This window comes from Triturus cristatus, chromosome 5_2 (genome assembly GCF_964204655.1).
Source record: "Triturus cristatus chromosome 5_2, aTriCri1.1, whole genome shotgun sequence".
Taxonomy (NCBI): domain Eukaryota; kingdom Metazoa; phylum Chordata; class Amphibia; order Caudata; family Salamandridae; genus Triturus; species Triturus cristatus.
The window spans coordinates 169,114,855-169,135,686 of record NC_140588.1 but is presented as its reverse complement, the minus strand read 5'-3'; the positions used below and the strand labels follow the sequence as shown (position 1 = coordinate 169,135,686).

The 20,832-nt window shown below is 44.3% G+C and overlaps 1 protein-coding gene across 2 annotated transcripts in view; it reads right to left on the bottom strand.

Moving 5' to 3' along the window:
* LOC146822744 (cytochrome c oxidase subunit 4 isoform 1, mitochondrial-like) overlaps nucleotides 1-20,832 on the bottom strand; it is a 342,020-nt gene that overhangs the window by 304,213 nt on the left and 16,975 nt on the right. The window contains exon 1 of one of the 2 annotated variants that reach the window (XM_085606932.1): nucleotides 20,086-20,107. The exons of the other annotated variant lie outside the window; for it this stretch is intronic. The gene's annotated coding sequence lies outside the window, so the exon portion shown is untranslated. Of the gene's footprint in view, nucleotides 1-20,085; nucleotides 20,108-20,832 lie in introns of those variants that run through there. 2 annotated transcript variants of the gene reach the window in all.

Genomic DNA, 20,832 nt, shown 5'->3' with positions numbered 1-20,832 from the left:
TATGGACTAACACTGGGTTACCTTATTACATTTAATAGGTGCCAACTTTGTATTGGGAGCTAATAGAGATATACTGTTTACACTCAAATTAATTATAATTTAAAATCATCTTTAATAGTGAAGTCAGATTTTAAGTTGCAGTTCTAAAAACTGCACTTTTAGAAAATTGGAATTCTTCATCCCAAACCAACGGTGCCTTTCTGCGAGTTTCCTGGGTCACATGACTGTGAATGACCCTGCAGTTGAGGATTGTATATTGCTTCCAGACAGTGAGATAAAGGAAGCCTAGATGTGAGGGGAGAGGGTATTTCTGATAGGATTGCTGGGGACGAGCTGCCCCCTACCCTGCTTACATTTCAAAGGGCCCTGCCTGAAACACACGGAAAGGAACATGATGCCAGGCCTGCCCTAGACAGTTTGGAGCCAAACCCAAAGGAAGGGCAAAAACTGACCAAAGTAAATTTTGGGGTGGGTCAGGTAATTCATCCACACAAAGGCTGGCACGACGTACAAAGATAGATCCTTCAGAACCACTCTTCAGACCACTTGTGGACCTGTGGGAGATTCAGAAGGACTGCCCTGCTGCCAGAAGGACTGCCCTGCTACTGGAAGGACTGCCTTGCTATCTGAAGAAGGAAGATGGAACCTGCGTGCTTTGATCCCAGGCTACCCACAGTGACTCCAAGGGTCAGTTGGCTGACCTCCTGTGTTAGCTACAGGGACACAACAAGTGTCCAGTGGCCTCCCTGCAACTGCCCAGCACCAACGGGAACCTGCTGGGACCTTCCCGAGCCCTGCTCCTGACCTCTGCGTGAGTGAGTCCTGATCTCCAAGAGATGGCCCCAGGCCCTGGACCCTTGTCTGACAACAGTGAGGACTCCTTCCTAAGCAAAGATGAAAATCCTAAAGTTTAGGCTCCTTGCGACCGCAAAGTGGACTCTTTGTGCCAAGAAATTGACCGCCCATGACAACCACCAACGCAAACCTCCAGCAGTACCTTCTCTTTGTGGCAACAGCGATCATCCACAAGAGAGCTGCACTTGGCGCAGGTAGCGATCGTCCACAACAATCTACCAACACAAAGCTCCAGCGATGACTGGATCTTCATGCTACAGCAATGACCGTCCATGATCCTCGACCTGACCTTCCTATTGAAAGCTTCTTCCTCCAACACAAGTGGAACTCTTTGCTCCAGAATTTTTTTATTATTTTTTTAAATTTTTTTAATTGAGAGTTCATAGACACAAAATGAACATTTCAAGGCTCATCGGCCGTAGAATTTAACATCAAAATTTAAGAATGCAATGGATATGCATACGCATAATATAAACAATTCATTGTACCATAGCAGCGATGTATATACAACATAAACAATTCATTAAACATTAGCAGCCATTTTAGTGAATAAAGTGCATAGTGAAATAAGTATATAGAAAAATACTCATCGGTCGTAGAATTTTAGCATCAGAATTTAAGAATGCAATGAATATGCATACGCACGATATAAACAATTCATTGTACCATAGCAGCGATGTAGATACGACATAAACAATTCATTAAACATTAGCAGCCATTTTAGTGGATAAAGTGCATAGTGAAACAAGAGTATAGAAAAACACAGATAATATTCTAAAAAACGGATTCTGCTGTAGATTCCACCTCGTATAGCTTATAAAACCTGTCTGAACATATAATGTACAAAGTATCATTCTCATAACAAAAAATGTCAATCCGCCTAAATATCAAACACGCTCCAATGCTTATGGTAATTCCTAAGGGCTCCTGCTCTTAATGCATATTTTCTTTCCCTACCCTGGATCCGAAGTAATTTTGCCTTCCATGCTTGAAAAGTTGGAGCTTTCTCTGATTTCCAAGATTGTAGGATTAGGGATCTAGCTATTAAAGATGCTATAAACAAGGCCTCATCGTGTGGAGTAGGGCTCGAAGAGCAGCCTAAAACTGCGATTGATATATCAAGCAGGATATTGGCTTTGATCGTAATACAAAGATAGTTTCCTATTTCTTTCCAGAATTCCATTATTTTTGGACAATCCCAAATGATGTGACTCCAGGTGCCCTTCTCTACGCATCGGAAGCACTTATCTTCAACCAGAGGGTAGACATTGTGAAGAAATGAGGGAGTTCTATAAATAAGCCATTTACTATAGAATTGCTTGCGTTGAAAATTCGCACCGCGGAAGATTATTTTATTAAATTTTTTAATTTTATCCCATGTTGATTTGCTAATTTCAATGTCTTCCCTCTTTTTCCACCTATCTCTGGCCTTAGTGAATACCTCAGTTGCATTATCCTCTTTTAGTAGTTTAATCCACGTACTAATTTTCTTTAGTGAGGGATTATTTAATGCTGTTGAAACATCTCTTTTATGAAATAAATTAACTATACCACATTGTCTAAGCTCCGCATGTAGCATAAAATAAGACCATTGCAAGATTGTGCTCGAGTGGTGGATCTGTCTAGAGACTTCTTCCCAGAGATTTCCATCTATTTCCCACGAGGAAGTCCTCTATTATCTCGAAGCCATTCTCAGTCCAAAGTCTTGCTGTGTTAATATCCAAGCAGCCCCCTTCGCCAAAACTAAAATTAATTAGCTCAGTTGAGCTGCTTAAGTTAAAAATACCATAAAATGTCAGGAGCTGAGTTTTAATTTTAAATAGCCATTGGAGAAACTTATAGCGGACTTTCTTGGGATATTTCGTAATTCTGACAGGATCCGTTATTTTAGATTCCAGCAGTATCCTCTTCATAAAAAAATTATCTGCCACATAGTCATTTAAAAAAAAAAATCTAAAACTATAGTGTGCAAAAGTAGCAAAATAATATTCTCTAATATTTGGGAGAGACAATCCTCCTTGCGCTGTTGGAAGATATAAAGTGCTGAGCGCTAATCTTGGAATTTTTTTAGTCCAGAGAAAAGAGGAAAACAAAGCATCCACTTTTTTAAAATAAGAAACCTGGATTGGGCAAGGGGCAGCGTTAAAAAGAAAGTTAAAAAGAGGTAAAACTGACATACGTATTAAAGCAACCCGACCCATTATAGAAAGTGGCAGTAAATTCCAACGATCAAGGTGAGACCCAACTTTTTTTAACAGAGGTGTATAATTTAATGAATATAAATCTTCCAAGTTATCCGAGATAAATATTCCCAAGTATCTCTTTGGACATAAGTTGTAATTCTGCCTAAATTCCGGCAATAAAGTGTCTACGGTGCAATTAACTAAAATTATTTCCGTCTTATTGGCATTTTATCTTATAACCTCCCAATTTTTGAAAATCAAAAAAGATGTAAAATTTTTTTGCTTGGCTTTCAGGCTTAGAATCTAAAAAAAGGGCAATGTCATCGGCATAAAGTTTAATATTTGTCATTCCGGCTACTGGTACTGTATCGGACGATATGCCCCTAATTGCAATGGCTAGAGGTTCAATAAAAAGAGCAAATAAAATTGGCGACAGAGAACATCCTTGCCGTGTACCTCTACTAAGATGACATGTCCCGACATTGCAATTATTAATAATGATATGTGCCCTAGAGTCGGTATAAAGTTGTTTTAAAAGAAAGATAAAAGCCTGCGGGAAATCGAAACTGTGCAAAATAGCAAAAAGACAGTCCCAAGATACCAGGTCGAAAGCTTTTTCAGCATCAAGGAGCCAAATTTGTGCTTTCACCTTGTTGATGTTGAAATAGTCCAGTGCCTCAAGTAAAAATATTGTATTTGTATGGAGGTGCCTTCCTGGTATAAAACCACACTGGTCCGGGCCTATAAGAGGCCCTATTATTTTATTTTTACCGGTTCGTTAAAAGTTTCGTAAAGATTTTATAATCAGTATTTAAAAGACTTATGGGCCTATACGAGTTTGAATTTTCCTTGTCCTTTCCTTTTTTTAAAATACTAACCACCACCGCTGAATGGAAACTTTCTGGTGGAGGTCCCCCTTTTATTAGATAATTAACCAAAAGGAGGAATTCTTTACGCAAAGACCCCTCAAATTTTTAAAAAAATTTCACTGGAAGCCCATCGTCCCCGTTTGCCTTACCATTGGGTAAGGAAGAAATTACCTCATCTTGTTCTGGCATTGTAAAGTCCTTGATCAAAACTTTTTTATCCTCGTGGGCTAACTTGGGTATTGCAAGTGACTCTAAAAACACAGAAATAGTTTCACGTGTAGCCGGTTCAGTAGCTTGGTACACTTCCTTATAATGGTTTAAAAAAATCTCACCAATGGAAGCTGTGGTTTTTGCCTGAACATTAGTGGCAGGGTAAATTAATCTCTCAATCCTATTGCGTGCTTGATTTTCTTTGGCTTGCCAGGCTAAAAGTTTACCTGTATATTCGCTCTCCTCATATATCTTCTGGGCATAGAGATTGCTATTAATATTACCCAGATCATAGTAGAAATCTTTCATTTTATTCTTTGCCTCAAGGAGCTTTTGCCCAGAATTTAAGGATCTTGCCCTGTAATGTTCTTGAGTTGCCTGCGTCAAATTTACTTGCAGTTTAAATTTGCTCCAGACTTGAGAAGGTAACTCTTCAGAAAGACTAACCTGGCCCTTGTAACTAACTTGCGCTCCAAATTACATGTCTCCCTCAGTATATAAAACAATAAAGTACCTATGTCCTCCTTGAGTACGCTCAGAATCTTGTTATGTATCTTCTTTTTTATGGGGTGCCCTCATCTGCTATAGGCTGCCATTGTACTGATGATGTCCCACCTGGGTCATGTCAATAGAAATTGTATTGAGTTCTCAGTTTTTGTCCTTGTAGATTTCAACGGATACAGAACTCACTTGTCAGATTTCTACTCCAGCTCCGAACTTAAGTCTTTCAAGCTCTATATTGTACTGCATTGCCAGGTGCCTCTCTTTGGAGGCACTTATTGTCATACACTGAGCTGATTTTTTAGCAATGCAAAATCATTTCACACATGTTCAAATGGAATCACAGATCCCAACTGCACCTCTCCTGATAGTACTATTCAGAAAGCATTGCCACAGCGGAGAATCAGTTTCTGCACAAACCCCAAAGCTCTGGAACTCCCTTCCTGTCGGTATTAGTCTCTTTAAACTTTACAAATGTTAGCTGTGGATCAGCCAACACCACAACCCAAAATAAGGTGTAGGCTCAATATAACGGTGAACAAAAGTTGACTTAATGACACAGTTTAGTTGGAACAAGGGTGCTGCGCAGATTGCACAAATGCTGCCTTATAACGGGAAGCACAGACTGTAAAGAGTCACACTCGACTAAATGATTAAAAGAATCCGGCGCACACCTTCTAAAGAGGTCTTAAAAAAATGTATACCAGAATTTTAAGTATGTAACTAAAGAACAATATTTAATGAACATTCCACATAAAAGAAATTAAAAGTAATTCAACACAATGTGGTAAAACACATAACACATAATAGCTTGAGACAAAGGCAGATGGAAACTCATAATTGAATTGGTCAAAGGTTGGAAATTATGATGTGTGGTATGGCATAACCTGTATGGTTTTAAACACAGCCATGCGTGGTATAGACACAGGGCCCGATTCACAGAATTAACTTAAGACAAAATCTTAAACTTACTACTTTTGGTATTCACAGAATGCACTTACTACTTTTGGCATTCACAGAATGCACTTACTACTTTTGGTATTCACAGAATGGATTTACGACTACTAACTTTACGTCCGCACTCAGGCTGGAAATTCCGGCCCGGAGGCGGAGCTTCCGGCCCGGAGGCAGAACTTCCGGCCCGGAGGTGGGGATTCCGGCCAGTGGCAGAGACTTAGCCATGGCCGAAATCTCCACCTTTGGGCCGGAAGCTCCGCCTCTGGGCCGGAAGCTCCGCCTCCGGGCCGGAATTTCCGGCCTGAGTGCGGACGTAAAGTTAGTAGTCGTAAATCCATTCTGTGAATACCAAAAGTAGTAAGTGCATTCTGTGAATACCAAAAGTAGTAAGTGCATTCTGTGAATACCAAAAGTAGTAAGTTTAGGATTTTGTCTTAAGTTAATTCTGTGAATCGGGCCCACAGTTTGTACTGTTGAAGACACAGCCGACACGTGTTTCGTCGAAGACAACTTTTTTGTAAAGAATTGATAAATAACATCAAAGACCATCAAAATATAAACATTATAACCAAATATGATAAAGCAGATGTAGGGTACACTCTATATGGTGCAGAACAAGAAGATACAAATAGTTGAGCGACAATTTTTGTCGTGTTGGTTTAAAAAGTCACTACATGAAGAAAAGACCATATTCACAAAAAGAATAATGAAAGATAAAGATAAAAGATCAGTTAAAAGCAAGGTTATATTGTAGCAGGGAATAAAGATTCCTACAGGACTTAAAATATGAAACACTATTTTAAGATTATCCACAATAACTTTGACATCTCTTACCCAGTGTACATGAAGTCTGAAATGAAAACCCTGAGCTAGAAGCACCAAGTGTCTGCCACATTTTGATTAGAATAATTAAACAACACCCTAGGTGGAAACTGAAAAATCAATTTCCTTTTTTAGTCTCTGTAGGAAGCTGGCTCTGTATATACTATACCAAAGTAAGGTATAGTGTGAACAGAGTCGAGTGGATGCCCAGAGGCTCACAGAGGCTAAAGTAGATAATATCAAAGGCTTTATTTGTGGTAGTGTGGTCGAGCAATTAGGCTTATAAGAGGGCTGTGCTAAGTATTTATTGTACACACTCAGGCAAGAGATGATTGCCCACACTCAAAGACTGATTCCAGACCAATTATTTGGTATCAAAAGTTATTTTTATTTCTCGAAACAAGAAGTACTCAGTTGCAGGTAGGTAACCATTTTCAAAGTAGTAATACTTTGAAAATTGCAGTCTGAATTGATTTGCAAGGCAGTACAAATGCTTTACAGTTTTAGACATACTTTTGTATTGTCAATCATAAACAGTAGCACTTAGCAATTGTAAAAGATAGACAGTCGTATGCAATAGATAGAATGTAATCCACTCCTATGGAAGGAAAACAAGGTTAGCAAGGTATTAGCAATTAAGCACTCGACTTACTCTCCCAGTCTTCAGGGGTTTAGATCGATACTGGACAAGGTTAAGTTCAAGGTAAGTACTGCACCACCAGCGGCACTGGGGTGGCTGGGTTCAGAGGTCACTGAACCCAATGCCGAACAATAGGGGCTGAAGGCACCTCAGAGAGGCATTCGATTTGGTATTTACGCAGCGCTAGTCGATACCATCACTGATATTTACCCTCGTGGTTAATGGACAGCAATGAGTATAGATAGGATTCAGTAGACCGCCAACTCATTTACCATCGCGGTCGTCGTCAGCAAGTTACTATAGATCAAATGAAGGCACCGCCAATTCAGCAGTCACGGTCATGGGGATGGAGATGTGCAGGTGAATGAAGGAGTTTCGCCGACGACGGACCGACACGGAGCGGCATTGGTCGTGGAGTCGTTGCAGGAGGAGGCCGACAGGGCCTCTTGCAGGAGGTTTGGGCTCTCGGGAACGGTGCTGTGAACAGCTTGGGTCGTTGGGCTGAGAGGATCCATGTACGTCGTGGAAGCAATCCAGCTGCAGTGCTTTCTTTTGGCAGGGCAGTCGCATCGACATAAGTGCCTGTCCTCTAACACTGTGGTCTTTTGGGATCTTTTGCAGCAGTGAGTCGAGACAACACAAGGGCAGGTCCTCAACTGCTGCAGTTCCTGTACTGGCGGACCTCAGGGACTAGAGCCTCTAGCCCAAATGGAGCTTCTTGGCAATTGGGTAAAGGCTGAAAGGTCTTCGGGATTTCTAGGAGGACTTGCATGGTTTCTGGAAAGACAGCAGGTCCAATTGTCAAACCGGTTGTAGGTGGCGTGGTTCTTGCAGAGTTTTGTCTGCAGCTGTTCAGCTCCTGTTCCGGCAGCGGTCCTGGACCATCTTCTTCTTTGATCCATCGAATCTGAGGATCAAGGTTCAGGGGTGCACCTAAATACTGAATTAAGGGGCATTAAATGTATTGGCAGCTGGTAACCAATGGGCTACCTGCCTTTAGGGTGACTACACACTTTGAATGTTCCCTCCCTTTGGGGAGGGGCCATCCCCCTAAACTGATTGGGTAGAATCCTTCCATTCAAGATGGAGGATTTTCTAAGGAGTGGGTCATGACGGTCTAGGGCACCTTATTGGTGGTTCTGGCAGTGAGGGGATATGCCTCTCCTGACTACTGATTTTCCTGCCGACCTTGCCAGCAAAAGTGGGGCTTGGTCATGGGGGAGGGTAATCCCACTGGCTGGAGAGTAACTGGCTAGCATTACAAAGGACAGGAAACTTTGAGGCTCACTAACCTGAATGATGTTCCTGCTAAGGGGTAAGTGTGAAGCACTTCCACCCAAGCAGGCTTTGCTCCTGAGGGGTTCAGCAACATGTCTGTGTGTGGTAGGCTGGTGCAGACTAGTCAGCTGGACACAAGGGAGTTGGTTGTTGTTCAGGGGGCATCTCTAAGATGTCCTTTGAGTGCATTGTTCATCAAACCCAACACCTGCATCAGGTTTGGTTTATTGAGCTGACAAGTTTGGTACCAAACTTCTTAGCTTTCAGTACAGTCTTCATTGAGCTGTGGAGTTCGTAATGACAAACTACCAGCCCATGTATTCAATATCGTGGGCATGGCACACAGGGTTGTGTGCCATGTTGTCTCTTTAGTTTTGTCTGCGCCAAAACACGCAGCCTGAAATGGCAGTGTGTGTGTGTTGAGGTGAGGGGTCCCTGAGGGTGGCACAACACATGCTGCAGCCTTCAGGGGAGATGGACCACCTCAAAAGTTTTGGGTTCTCACCTTTCATCTGCATAAACCATCTGCGAGGTCTGTGGTCAGTTTGAATCAGGAAGTGAGTACCAAACAGGTATGGTCTCAAATTCTTCAGGGACCAAACCACAGCAACGGCCTTCCTTTCAATGGCACTCCAAAGCAGTTCCCTGGGGAGTAACCTCCTGCTAATGAAAGCAACAGACTGGTCTTGGCCATCATCGTTTGGGTGGGATAGGACCGCTCCTATGCCTAGCTCAGAGCATCGGTTTACACAATGAACCACTTGGAGTAATCTGGAGCTTTGAGAATTGGTGCTGATCACATTGCCTCTTTCAGGGTGTCAAAAGCCTTTTGACAAATAACTCTCCAGCTAACTTTCTTGGGCATATTCTTGGAGGTAAGTTCTGTGAGGAGTGAGTACGTAAATCTTTATTGTATGATTATCTAAAATCTTTTACAAAAGCAATAGCATAAAAGGTCACTGAATATAAAAAATATTAAAGGACAATATAAATTGTGCCGTAAAATGAAGCCGTATAAAAGTTTGTGGTGTAGCAGCATTTATCGGAAAGCAGGGTAAACCCAAGATGTGAAGTCAACAGTGATTTATATAGCTAGTACAGGGTGAGGCGACACTATGCAAGGCCAAAGCTGTGAAGTGCGCGGGCGTGCAATATTGTATTGTGCAAGCATGCATGGGGTTACGTTTTGCGTGGGCGTGTGTCAACATTAGTACGACTTTTGTGGCAGATAGAAAACGATACTCCGCCCAGGTCAATAAAAGTCTGATATTAGAACCATCGATTGCATGCTATATAAGGTGTGGTGGGTCTGTATGGCGCATGAAGGTGCGAAGGGCCCCACCAGAAGATTATGCCAGAAATAAATAGGGTGCTAGATGGAAAATCAAAACCGTGTGTTGGCCCCTAGAATGGTGCGGCCTTCACGTATACCAGTGTGCACATTATAGATCAAAAGTGCGCGGTGGCTGAGTGAGAACATTATAGCCAGTTCGTATGGGATGCTCCTCCAAAAGGTGTTACTGCGGCAGTTGACGATTGGCAGCTTGTAAGTTGCAGACTTCTGTCTCCGTTACTTGGGTTGTTCTTAAAGTCCTTGCTGCTTCTGCGTAGAATTCTCCGATTCATGCAAGGGCCGTCTGTGCCGTGATGGTAAAAATAAGTGTTAGGGCCTCTTTGCAAGTTCCCACGCCATTTTGCAGAAACAGTGATCTTAAATATAATCGCCTTTGTCCCAGCAGAACTGGTCAGCAGCAGATGATGTGCTTAGTGATTCTGTGTGATAGTGACACAGGCGACATCCCTTATTTCCAGGCAGTCTATGTTTCCAGTGGGTCCTGTAGTCCCATATTGGCAGTGTAAGGAGCCTAGTTCTCAGTATGTTCTGTAGGGCTGTCCTTCCCAGCCCTGCTTTCATATATGGTTGACTTACTGTAATTTTGTGTGAGTAGGCGAGGCCCTCTGCGCCAGAGATGTGCCTTATTCGTTCAAGGTCCAGTAGCCTTGAGATGCGTTTGCCCTGTTTCTTTAGCAAGCTGTTCAGGCAGGCCATTGTTAAAGATGCATCAGTTATGGTGTCTGGGGGACAGGCCAGTGTCTCATATGTCTTTGAGGGGAAACATCCATTACAACGCAGTCATTGCATCGCACTGCTTTTACAACGCATCTGTTACAACGCAACTGCCTTTACATCGCATGCAATTACAACGTATGACATTACAACCCATGTCATGACAACGCGTGAGATTACAACGCATACCATTACAACGCATGCCAATACAACGCATTATAAGGTAAGTGATGGAGATTTTTTAGTTTTAGGGTGGGTATGGGTTTTGAGGTAGATGAGAATAATAATTTTTACCCCTACACTAGCCAACACTTTCCCTACTGTTGCCCTAAAAGTACTATGTGTTGTAACGGTATGCGTTGTAATGGTATGCATTGTAATGGTATGCGTTGTAATGGTAGTTTTTAAAAATGCGTTGTAATGGCATGCGTTGTAAAATCATGTAATGGTAGTTGCGATGTAAAAACTGCACTGTAAAAGCATGCGTTGTAATTGTTTGCATTGTAATGTCATATATTCGCCTTTGAGAGGTACCTAGCCCAAAGGTTGTTGTTGTCCTGATAACTGCTTTTAGTGCTTTTCTAATTGTGTCAGGACCCACCTTGGTTCTGTGAGGAGCGTCACAATGGATCCACACCCCTTCACAAACCTGCTGTAATACCCAGTCAAGCTAAGGAATGCCTAACTTGGGTCTGGGTGGTTAGAGCTTCCTAGTCCAGAATTGTCTGAATCTTGGTTTGTAAGGGTTGCACTTGGCCTCCACCTACAAGGTGGCCCAAGTTCCCAGCCCTAACTGGCACTTGGATGCCCTGATAGTTAGGCCCACAGATTGCAGGGCCTGTTAAACCTTTCCAGGTGAACCAGGTGATCCTGCCAGGAGGAGCTGAGGACAGCAATATCGTCAAGATATGCCGCACTAAAGTTCTCCAACCCAGCTAGGACTTGATTTACCAACCTTCCAAAGGTGGCAGGGGCATTCTTTAAATCAAAGGGCATAACAATACACTGATAATGTCCATCAGGTGTGGAGAATACTGTCTTTTCTTTGGCTCCTGGGGCCATGCCAATCTGCCAGTACACCCGGCAGTTAAGTCATAGGTGCTGAGAAATTTAGCTGCCCCCACTTTGTCTATCAGCTCATCAATCCTGGGTATAGGGTGAACATCTGTCTTAGTGACAGCATTGAGACCTGTGTAGTCCACACAGAACCTCATTTCTCTCCTTCCACCCTGTGGGTGAGGTTTGGGGACTAAGATCACTGGGCTGGCCCGGGGACTCTCAGAGGGTTCAATAACCGCTAACTCTAGCATCTTGCTTATTTCAGCTTTGATGCTCTCTTTAACATGGTCAGACTGCCGATAGATCTTGGTTTTGACAGGCACGCTGTTTCCAGTTTCCATATTATGGGTACACCAGTGCTTTATTAAGGGTTAAGGAGAAGAGCTAAGCATACTGCTGCAGGACTTGCCTGCAGTCAGCCTGCTGTTGGGCAGAGAGGGAGGCTGAGTAGACAACTCCATCTCCTGACCCATCTTTGGGACTGTAAGGGAGGAGATCAGGGAGAGGTTCGCTCTCTGTCTCCTAATCCTCATAAGTGACCATCAGCATGGTTACATCAGTCCTGTCACAGAAAAGTTTAAGGCGGTTCACATGGATCACCCTTTTGGGTGTCCTGCTAGTGCCCAGGTCTACCAAGTAGGTGAGCTCACTTTTCTTTTCGAGGAAAGGGACACTCCATTTGTCCTGGAGAGCCCTTTGTGTCACAGGCTTCAAAACCCACACCTTCTGCCATGGTTGAAACTCCACCAGTGCAACATTTTGGTCATACCAATGCTTCTGGAGGTCTTGGCTGGCCTCAAGATTTTAGAAGCTTTCTCCATGTACTCTGCAGTTCTGGAATGTAGGCCTAGTACATAGTTCACAATATCCTGCTTAGGCTCTTGTAGAGGCTTTTCCCAGCCTTCCTTCGCAAGACAAAGAGGTCCCCTAACAGGATGGCCAAACAGAAGTACAAAGGGGGGGAAACCCCTACTCTCTTCTGAGACACCTCTCTGTAGGCAAAAATCAGGCATGGCAGTAGGACATCCCAACTCCTTTTGAACTTTTTCAGGAGTCCCATGATCATGCCTTTCAATGTCGTGTGGAATCTTTCAACAAGGCCATGGGTTGTGGGTGATAATGTGTAGTGAACTTATAGTTCACTCAACACTTATTCCATGTGTCAGGTATGCAGACATGAACTTGGAACCCCGGTCTAATAGCACCTCTTTAGGGAACCCTTCCCTGGTAAGGATACCACTGAGGGCTTTGGCTACTGCAGGGGTTGTAGTAGTCCTAAGGGGAATTGCCTCAGGAAACCTGTTAGCATGATCCACTACTACCTGTATGGATTTGTTTCCTGATACTGTGGGAGGTTCAAGTGGACCCACTATGTCCACACCTACTCTTTCAAAGTGAACACCAACCACTGGTGGTGTGATTAAGGGGGCCTTTTCGTATCCTCCTGTTTTGTCACTGCCTTGACAGGTGACATAGGAGCTGACAAACTGCTTTACTTTCTGGGACATATTTGGCCAGTAGAAGTGGCAAGCAGGCCTGCTCCAAGACATTGTCTGACCAAGATGCTCAGCTAGGGGGATGTCATGGGTCAGTATAAAAGGAGTCCCTCCTCCCAATAGGTCCTGTGGGACCCACTGACAACTCCGTGTTCCTGCGCAGTAGCTTGCTGTCACAGGCTCTCAAGAATTGGACAGGTCCTCTGTCCAAGGCACAGCTGTTCCCTAGAGGGTCCCCCTGGGCCCAGGAGCTCAACCTGATAATGTTCAAGTTCCATGGGCTCAGTTCCCTCTTAGGGTCTCACTGAGAGAGGGGTACTGAGCTTTTTGCTGTTCAGAAGCTGGTCCCCCAGTCATCTTACCTTTCCTTGGAAGGTTGGGCCATTCTTCCAGGCTCCAACACTTCTTTTCCACCCTGTGCTAGGCTTTGTGCTCTTGTTTTTATACGCACTATCTCTGGGATTCCCAGCATGGCTGCATGGGTTTTTAGCTCTACTTCAGCCCATGCAGAGGTCTCCAGATCATTTCCAAACAGACAGGCAACTGTAAGTTTTGGAGAGACCACTACCTGTTTCAGGTCAGTAACCCCTCCCCAATCTAATGTCACCATAGTCATCGAATGATCTGCAGTGGCACTATCAGTGTTGGTGACTGGATAGGTTTTTCCAGCCAGATATTGACCACGGTGACACTGGCACCTGTATCCCTCAGGGATTCTACTCTAGTCCCATTAATCAAGGGGAACCGCTGACACTTTTTAAAGCGTGAACCTTGTTTTGCTCTTGGCACACTTTTGATCCCATCTGGAGAATTGCCACACCAGTCTTAACTGGAGGAGTACTAGGGGCACTTTTGGTAGGACAGGCAGTGTCTCCAGTTTGGTGTCCCACCTTCTTACAGTTGTGACACCAGGCCTTTAAGGGATCTTTATACCCACTGTTGTGTGTTGAAGAGGTTTTGGCCCCACCCTCCTGAGCAGGGTTTTGGGGGACTTTCGAAGACTCTTGGTTTTTATCCTTAGGGGTATTACCCCCTTTCCCCTGGGGAGGTTTTGCAACCCTTTTCTTTTGGTCACTCCCAGTGGTTCTCTTGATCACCCTAGTCTTGACCCAGTGGTCTGCCTTCTTTCCCAATTCTTGGGGAGAAATTAAACCCAGGTCTACCAGATACTGATGCAAATTTTCATTAGTGCAGTTACTTAAAATATTTTTATTCATAAACAGATTATAGTCATGCACATCACTTCCAGTTAACCAGCCATCTAGTGTATTACTGAGTAGTCTATGAAGTCAACCCAGGATTGACTGATGGTTTTGTGAGCCCGCTAAATCTAATTCTATACTCCTCAGTAGTGAGTCCAAAGCCCTTAATCAGGGTGCGCTTCATGAGAACATAGTAATCAGCATCTGCCCCAGGCCAGGAGTCTGCCCCTGCAGTTACCAGTGAACAGTTCCCAAAGCAATGCTCCTCAGTGTGACTTCTTCACGTTCTCATTCCACAAGCCATCTCAAAGGCTGTGAAACATTTGGTGATGTCATGACCGTCCTCATGTTTGGGGACAATCCCTTTGGGGATTTTAGGGTCATATGAATGCTCTCTGTCCCTAGGTATTATATTGCTACTACCATTTATGGGTGATAGACACAATTCTGCTCTCTCTTTTTCTAAGGCCAGGAGTCTATCCTCCAGGGCTAGTCTTTTAGCCAACTTTTCTAAAAGGATGTCCTCTTCATTAAGGCTGTTCTCAATGCTAATTAGGGTGCCTGTCCCACCTGTGTAGGATCTCAGTCCCCTAACCACTACTTTTGGGAAGATGGGCAAAGTGGCCACATCTTTTCTATGTAGGTAAGGGGCTTAGGAGTTCTTCTACTCATCACTACTCTCCCCTACTTCAGAGGGGTTACCTCTTCAGAAGGGTGTACCTTTGTATATACTGCCAAGAGCTCCTGGAGCTTAGTCTTAGTAGAATGGGAACCAGTTTTTTTTTTTATTTTTATTTTACAGAGAGACCTTAGCTCTCCCAACTTGAGATGGAAATAACTGGTCAGGCCGAGCTCCACAACCATGTTCTCTGCATCTAATACTTTACTAATAGTTGGGAACTTTATATAGGTCTAAAAAATAATTCTAGATATGTTCCCCCAGCTACAGTAACTTTTAAATTGTATATAAAAAATACTAAAAGAGACTTACCCAAGGCCCTAGCAAAACTTTTAAAAATTTAGAAAAAAAATTAAACAAAACAAAACAATGAATCTAAAGGCAATTTTTGGATTGTAGTCGTGTGATCAGGTGTTGACTAAGTAGTCCAGCAATGTAAAGTCATAAACAAACCCCACTGCTGATCCACCAATGTAGGAAGTTGGCACTGTATATACTATACCAAAGTAAGGTATAGTGTTCACAGAGTCCAGTGGATCCCCAGAGGCTTACAGATGTTAAAGTAGATAATACCAAAGCCTGTATTTGTGGTAGTGTGGTTGAGCAATTAGGCTTATCAGAGGGCTATGTTAAGCATTTATTGTACACACTTAGGAAAGAAATGATTGCACACTCAAAGACTGAATCCAGAACAATTGTTTGGTATCAAAAGTTATTATTTGGTTATTTTATTTCTCAAACAAAGAAGTACTCAGTTGCAGGTAGGTAATAGTTTTCAAAGTAGTAAAACGTTTAAAAATGAAGTCGGAATTGGTTTGCAAGGCAGTAGAAATCCTTTGGTATTGTCAATCAAGAACAGTAGCACATAGCAATTGTAAAAGATAGACAGTTATATGTAATAGATAGAATGTAATGCAATTCTATGGAAGGAAAACAGGTAAGCACTCAACTTACTCTCCTAGTCTTCAGGGGTTTAGATCAATACTGGACAAGGTTTAGCTCAAGGTAAGTACTGCACCACCAGCAGCACTGGGGGGCCGGGTGCAGACGTCACTGGGACCCAATGTCGATCAATGGGGGCTGGAGATACCTCAGAGAGGCACGGGATTCGGTATCTGCATCACAGCAGTCAATACCGGCCCTGATATTTACCCTCGCAGTCAGATTAGGGCAATGAGGATGGATAGAATTGAGTACACCGCCAACTCTGTTACCGTCGCGGTCGTCGTCAGCAAGTTACTGCCGATCGAATGGAGGCATCGCCAATCCAGCAGTCGCAGTCATGGAGCTGTGCAAGAGAATGGATGAGTTCTGCTGACGTCAGACCGTCACAGAGAGGCAGTGGTCGTGCAGGTGGTGCAGGAAGAGAATGACAGGGCTACTTGCAGGAGGGTACGGGCTCTCAGGAATGGAGCTGTGAACAGCTTGGGTCATTGGGCTGAGAGGATCCCTCTATGTAGTGAAAGCCGTCCAGCTGTGGTGCTTTCATCTGGCAGGGCAGAGTTGCGTCGACATATGCCGGTCCTCTACTACTGCGGACTTTGGGATTCTTTTGCAGCAGTGACTCGTGTCAACACAAGGGTCAGTCCTCAACTGCTGTGGTTCCTGTACCAGCGGACACCGGGGACTAGAGCCTCTAGCCCAAAGGGAGGTTCTTGGATATTGGGTGAAGGCTAAATGGTCTCCAGGGTTTCTAAGAGGACATGCAGGGTTTCTAGAAGGACAGCAGGTCCACTTGTCAAACCGGTTCCAGGTGGCAGGGTTCTTGCTAAGTTCTGTCTGCAGCGGTTCAGTTCCTGGTCCAGCAGCGGTCCTGGTCCATCTTCTTTTTTGGTCCATTGAATCTGAGGATCAAGGTTCAGGGGTGCACCTAAATACTGAATTGAGGGGCGTTACAGGTTATGGCAGCTGGTGGCCAAATGGGATACTTGCCTTTAGGGTGACTACCCCTTTGAATGTTCCCTTCTTTTGAAGAGGGGGCATCCCCCTAACCTGATTAAGTAGAATCCTTCCATTCAAGATGGAGGGTTTTCTAAGGAGGGGGTCACTTTGGTCCAGGGCACCTTAGGGGTGGTACTGACAATGAGGGGACACTAAGCATCTCCTGGCTACTGATTTTCCTGCTAACCTTATCAACAAAACTGTGGCTTGGTCATGGGGAGGGTAACTCCACTGGCTGAAGAGGACCTGGCTAGCATTACAAAGGACAGGAAACTTTGAGGCTCACCGCCCTGAATGCTGTTCCTGCTAAGGGGTAGGTGTGAAGCACTTCCACCCATGCAGGCTTTGTTCCTGGCCCACAGGAGCACAAGGGTTCTCTCCTCAGGGGGTCAGAAACATGTCTGTGTGTGGCAGGCTGATGCAGACCAGCTGCTGGACATGAGGGAGTTGGTCATTGTTCAGGGGCATCTCTTAAGATGCCCTCTGAGTGCATTTTTCAATAAATCCAACACTGGCATCTTGGTGGGTTATTGAGCTGAGAAGTTTAGCTTTCAGTAAAGTCATCATGGAGCTGTGGAGTTCGTAATGACCAGCTCCCAGGCCATCTACTTAATATGGTTCCACTGCACTTACAATGTGGGTGACCGGCAAAGACACTGTAGGGGCATAGTGCTCATGCCCGCACCTGTGGTATAGTGCACCCTGCCTTAGGGCTGTGAGGCCTTTTAGAGGGCAACTTAACTATGCCACAGGTGGCGTTCATGAGCATGGCACACTAGGGTGTGTGCCATGTCGTCTCTTCAGTTTTGTCCACATCAAAACACGCAGCCTGCAATGAGAGTGTTTGTGTATTGAGGTTAGGGGTCCCTGAGGATGGCACAATGCATGCCGCAGCCTTCAGGGGCCCTCTCTGGTCACAAAGCCCTTTGGTACCAGTGGTACCTTTTACAAGACACTTATATATGTGCCAGAGGTCTGCCAATTGTGAAAGCAAAGGTACAGTATTGGGAAGGAGCATAGACCCTTGGAACCTGATTGGCAGGGACGCAGGGCACACTTAGTCAAAGTGCATCATATATCAGGCAAAAAGTTGGGGGGTAACCATTCAAAAAGGGGCACTTTCCTACAGTCACAACTTAATATTAACAACATCACCACTGAGTGTATACAAACATGCACACACTACCAAGTTGGCATTTACACCTCTGTAGTTGAGAGAACCAACTGTGACAGAAAAGAGGTCAATATTTTAGCTCTGCCCTCATTCATGCTTCATTTGTCAAGCATGGGGAATCCAGTTATCAAAAGGGGATATTGCTTCAATCCAAACGTACTTGCACTTTAGTCACCAACACCAAACGGAACACCAACATCTATGCAGATAGATCCTATGATTTAAAAGCATTAGTAATTCTAAAAACAGAGTCAATGTTTTTGTTATCATCACCTCCTTCCCAGTGAACTTACAAACTGATCAGCACAACTGGCATCTATGTGGTATCAATATAAGGCAAACATAATACATATGCATGTCATCTTCACTCGGATTCTTGCATCTGAAGCACAGAAAGTGGACATCAGGATTCAACTTTTTTCTTCTCGCTGGGGTCCAGTGCTACCTGCCCACAGTACCAACGTGTACGAAATTCAGGGATACTAGGGCAGAAATTCTCCAGCTCCGAATCTCAGAACCACTACGACTAGGTTTTACACAGTGAATCCATATTAAGATATTTCAGTTCCCAAAATTCTAGCAACTTAATTTGAACCCCTCTGTATATTATGTAGCCTTTTTTCCCAGCCCATAAAATTAAATTGCCTCCTTCCTGGTTCTACCGGTTATACTCCATGCACCAATTTGAAGGTATTAAAATTTTCGCAGCATTTTCCCGGTTATTGTCGATAAGTCTTTTCATGCAAACACAAGGAGATGATGGACGGAGAGCTGAAACTTTTCAGACACTCCCCCCCAGTTACAGATCTGGGTTGAGTCCATCATCTTTCTTTAGCTCACTTCGCCACCCCAGTTCAGACCCAGCTAAATGCAAATCAGTCTTGACCCTGTGCCTCATGGGAAGAGTCCAGCCCCAACTGCCAAGCTTGGTCTTCCTGGACCGGAAACAAGCATCTTGGGACCGGTTTTGGGGTAAAACCCCTCATCATCCAGGCTAGCTTGAATCCAGTGGCAAAGTGAGCAAGGGACCCACGTCTGGGCATACCCTGCCAAATTAGGACGAACAAAGCAAACACAAGGAGATGATGGACAGAGCGCTGAAACTTTTCAGACACTCACTCCAGTGACAGATCTGGGTTGAATCCATCATTGTTCTTTAGCTCACTTGCCACCCAGTTCAGACCCAGCTATATGCAAATCAGTCTTGACCCTGTGCCTCATGGGAACAGTCCAGCCCGAACTGCCAAGCTAGGTCTTCCCTGGACCGGAAACAAGCATCCTGGGACCGGTTTCGGGATAACACCCCTCATCAGCCAGGCTAAGTTGAATCCAGTGGCAAAGTGAGCAAGGGACCCTCATCTGGGCATACCCAAGTAAGTATTAAAGTTGCTCATTCTGACTTGTTTCCCCCGACAAGCAACTTATCTATAATAGATGGATAACCCAATTAAAAAACTGCAAATTGAGGCCTTTTCACCCTACATTATGGAAGGGATATGGAATTCCTATTCAGGCGCCCAGGGCCTAGTCTCTATGGTCAAAAGTAACAGGTTTATTTTGTCCACTGGACAAATGGGCCCAACTCTCTGTGGCTCAAACACTTAGCCTGCCAGTTTATTGTACCACAGTATGGATCAGTGAAAGAGTTTTGTCTGCCAGTACAGACAAGATTCATATGTACAGGTTTTTCAGAAATGTATATATAATTCATTAACACTAAAGCATTTACTTTTAGCATAGGAGCTCCAAGGAAATGCTGTGAGCTCAGCTTGCATTACCGACAGTGGTTCCAGCTAAGAAGATTATGCATATTAGCAAAATGTAACACTTTTAGGCTATGTATAATGCTCACAGAAAGCCCCTTAATTTTATGAAAATTCATGCAGAACTTTGAAATCAAGGTTGGTGAGTTTTTGCTTTCAAAATAAAATGATAGACAGTGCAGCCATCGCAAACACCCTCTTTTAAATGTTATCCAGGTATCTACTTGCTTTCCTGGTGGTGCACTGCAAGTAATCGAAGAATTTCTTGATATCTGCTATGCAGCTTGAATTAAAACTGAGTAGGCTTTAGGATGTCCTATTAAGCAAGCAGGTGTGTTTTCTAGGATGTGAGGCGCGGCAGGAATACCTTATTACACTTCCCCCTTACCTCTCGTAGCGGCACCTCCTCCGGCTGCGTCCAATGACTTTTACCGAACCTGGAAAACAAACGTTGCTGAATAAACTTAAGAAAGACTACCTTTAATCGTACAAGCACAACCTGATGACGAGAGAAGGAGAAACCAATCAAAACGGCGGAAGGGCGGAGAAAAGGGGAACTACGGAAGCCGAGCGAGGAGGAAGGACGACATAGACAAGCTGTGGAACCAGGAGAACCAGGAAGACGCCGAAAACAAGAAGCCAACGTAGAGCACGAATAAAGGAGAAGAAACCTACCCCAGCAAGTGCAGGAGTGAAGATGCAAAAGCTTACGGTAGTCCTGAAGAGTTGAATGAGGAATGGTGGTCACCCACGGAGGACGTGTACAAGCTGCCGCAACTCAGGTGAGTTGCAGCAGTTGTGGTACGTGGCCCTGAAGAGCGGGGTGGCACAGTGAAACGGGCAAGAGGAGGAAAGGAGGTTGGGAGGAAATCGCGAGCTTTTGTTTCATTTTCATCTTGTTCTTCTTTTTGCCCATTAGCGCAGAGCTTGCATTTACTTTACTTGTCCAGTTTGGTCTGCTGTCCTGGTTTGCTGCCTCTGTTGGACGACATTGCGCATCGGGTGTTTGATCTAGGCGCATGCAATGGGTTGAACTCCTTGGCAACCGGGACACCCAGCCGTGCCCGGGGATGTGAGCAGGGTCACCACCCCACCGGTCCAGTCAGTAGCGTCCTTACTCAGGATCCACTTTCGG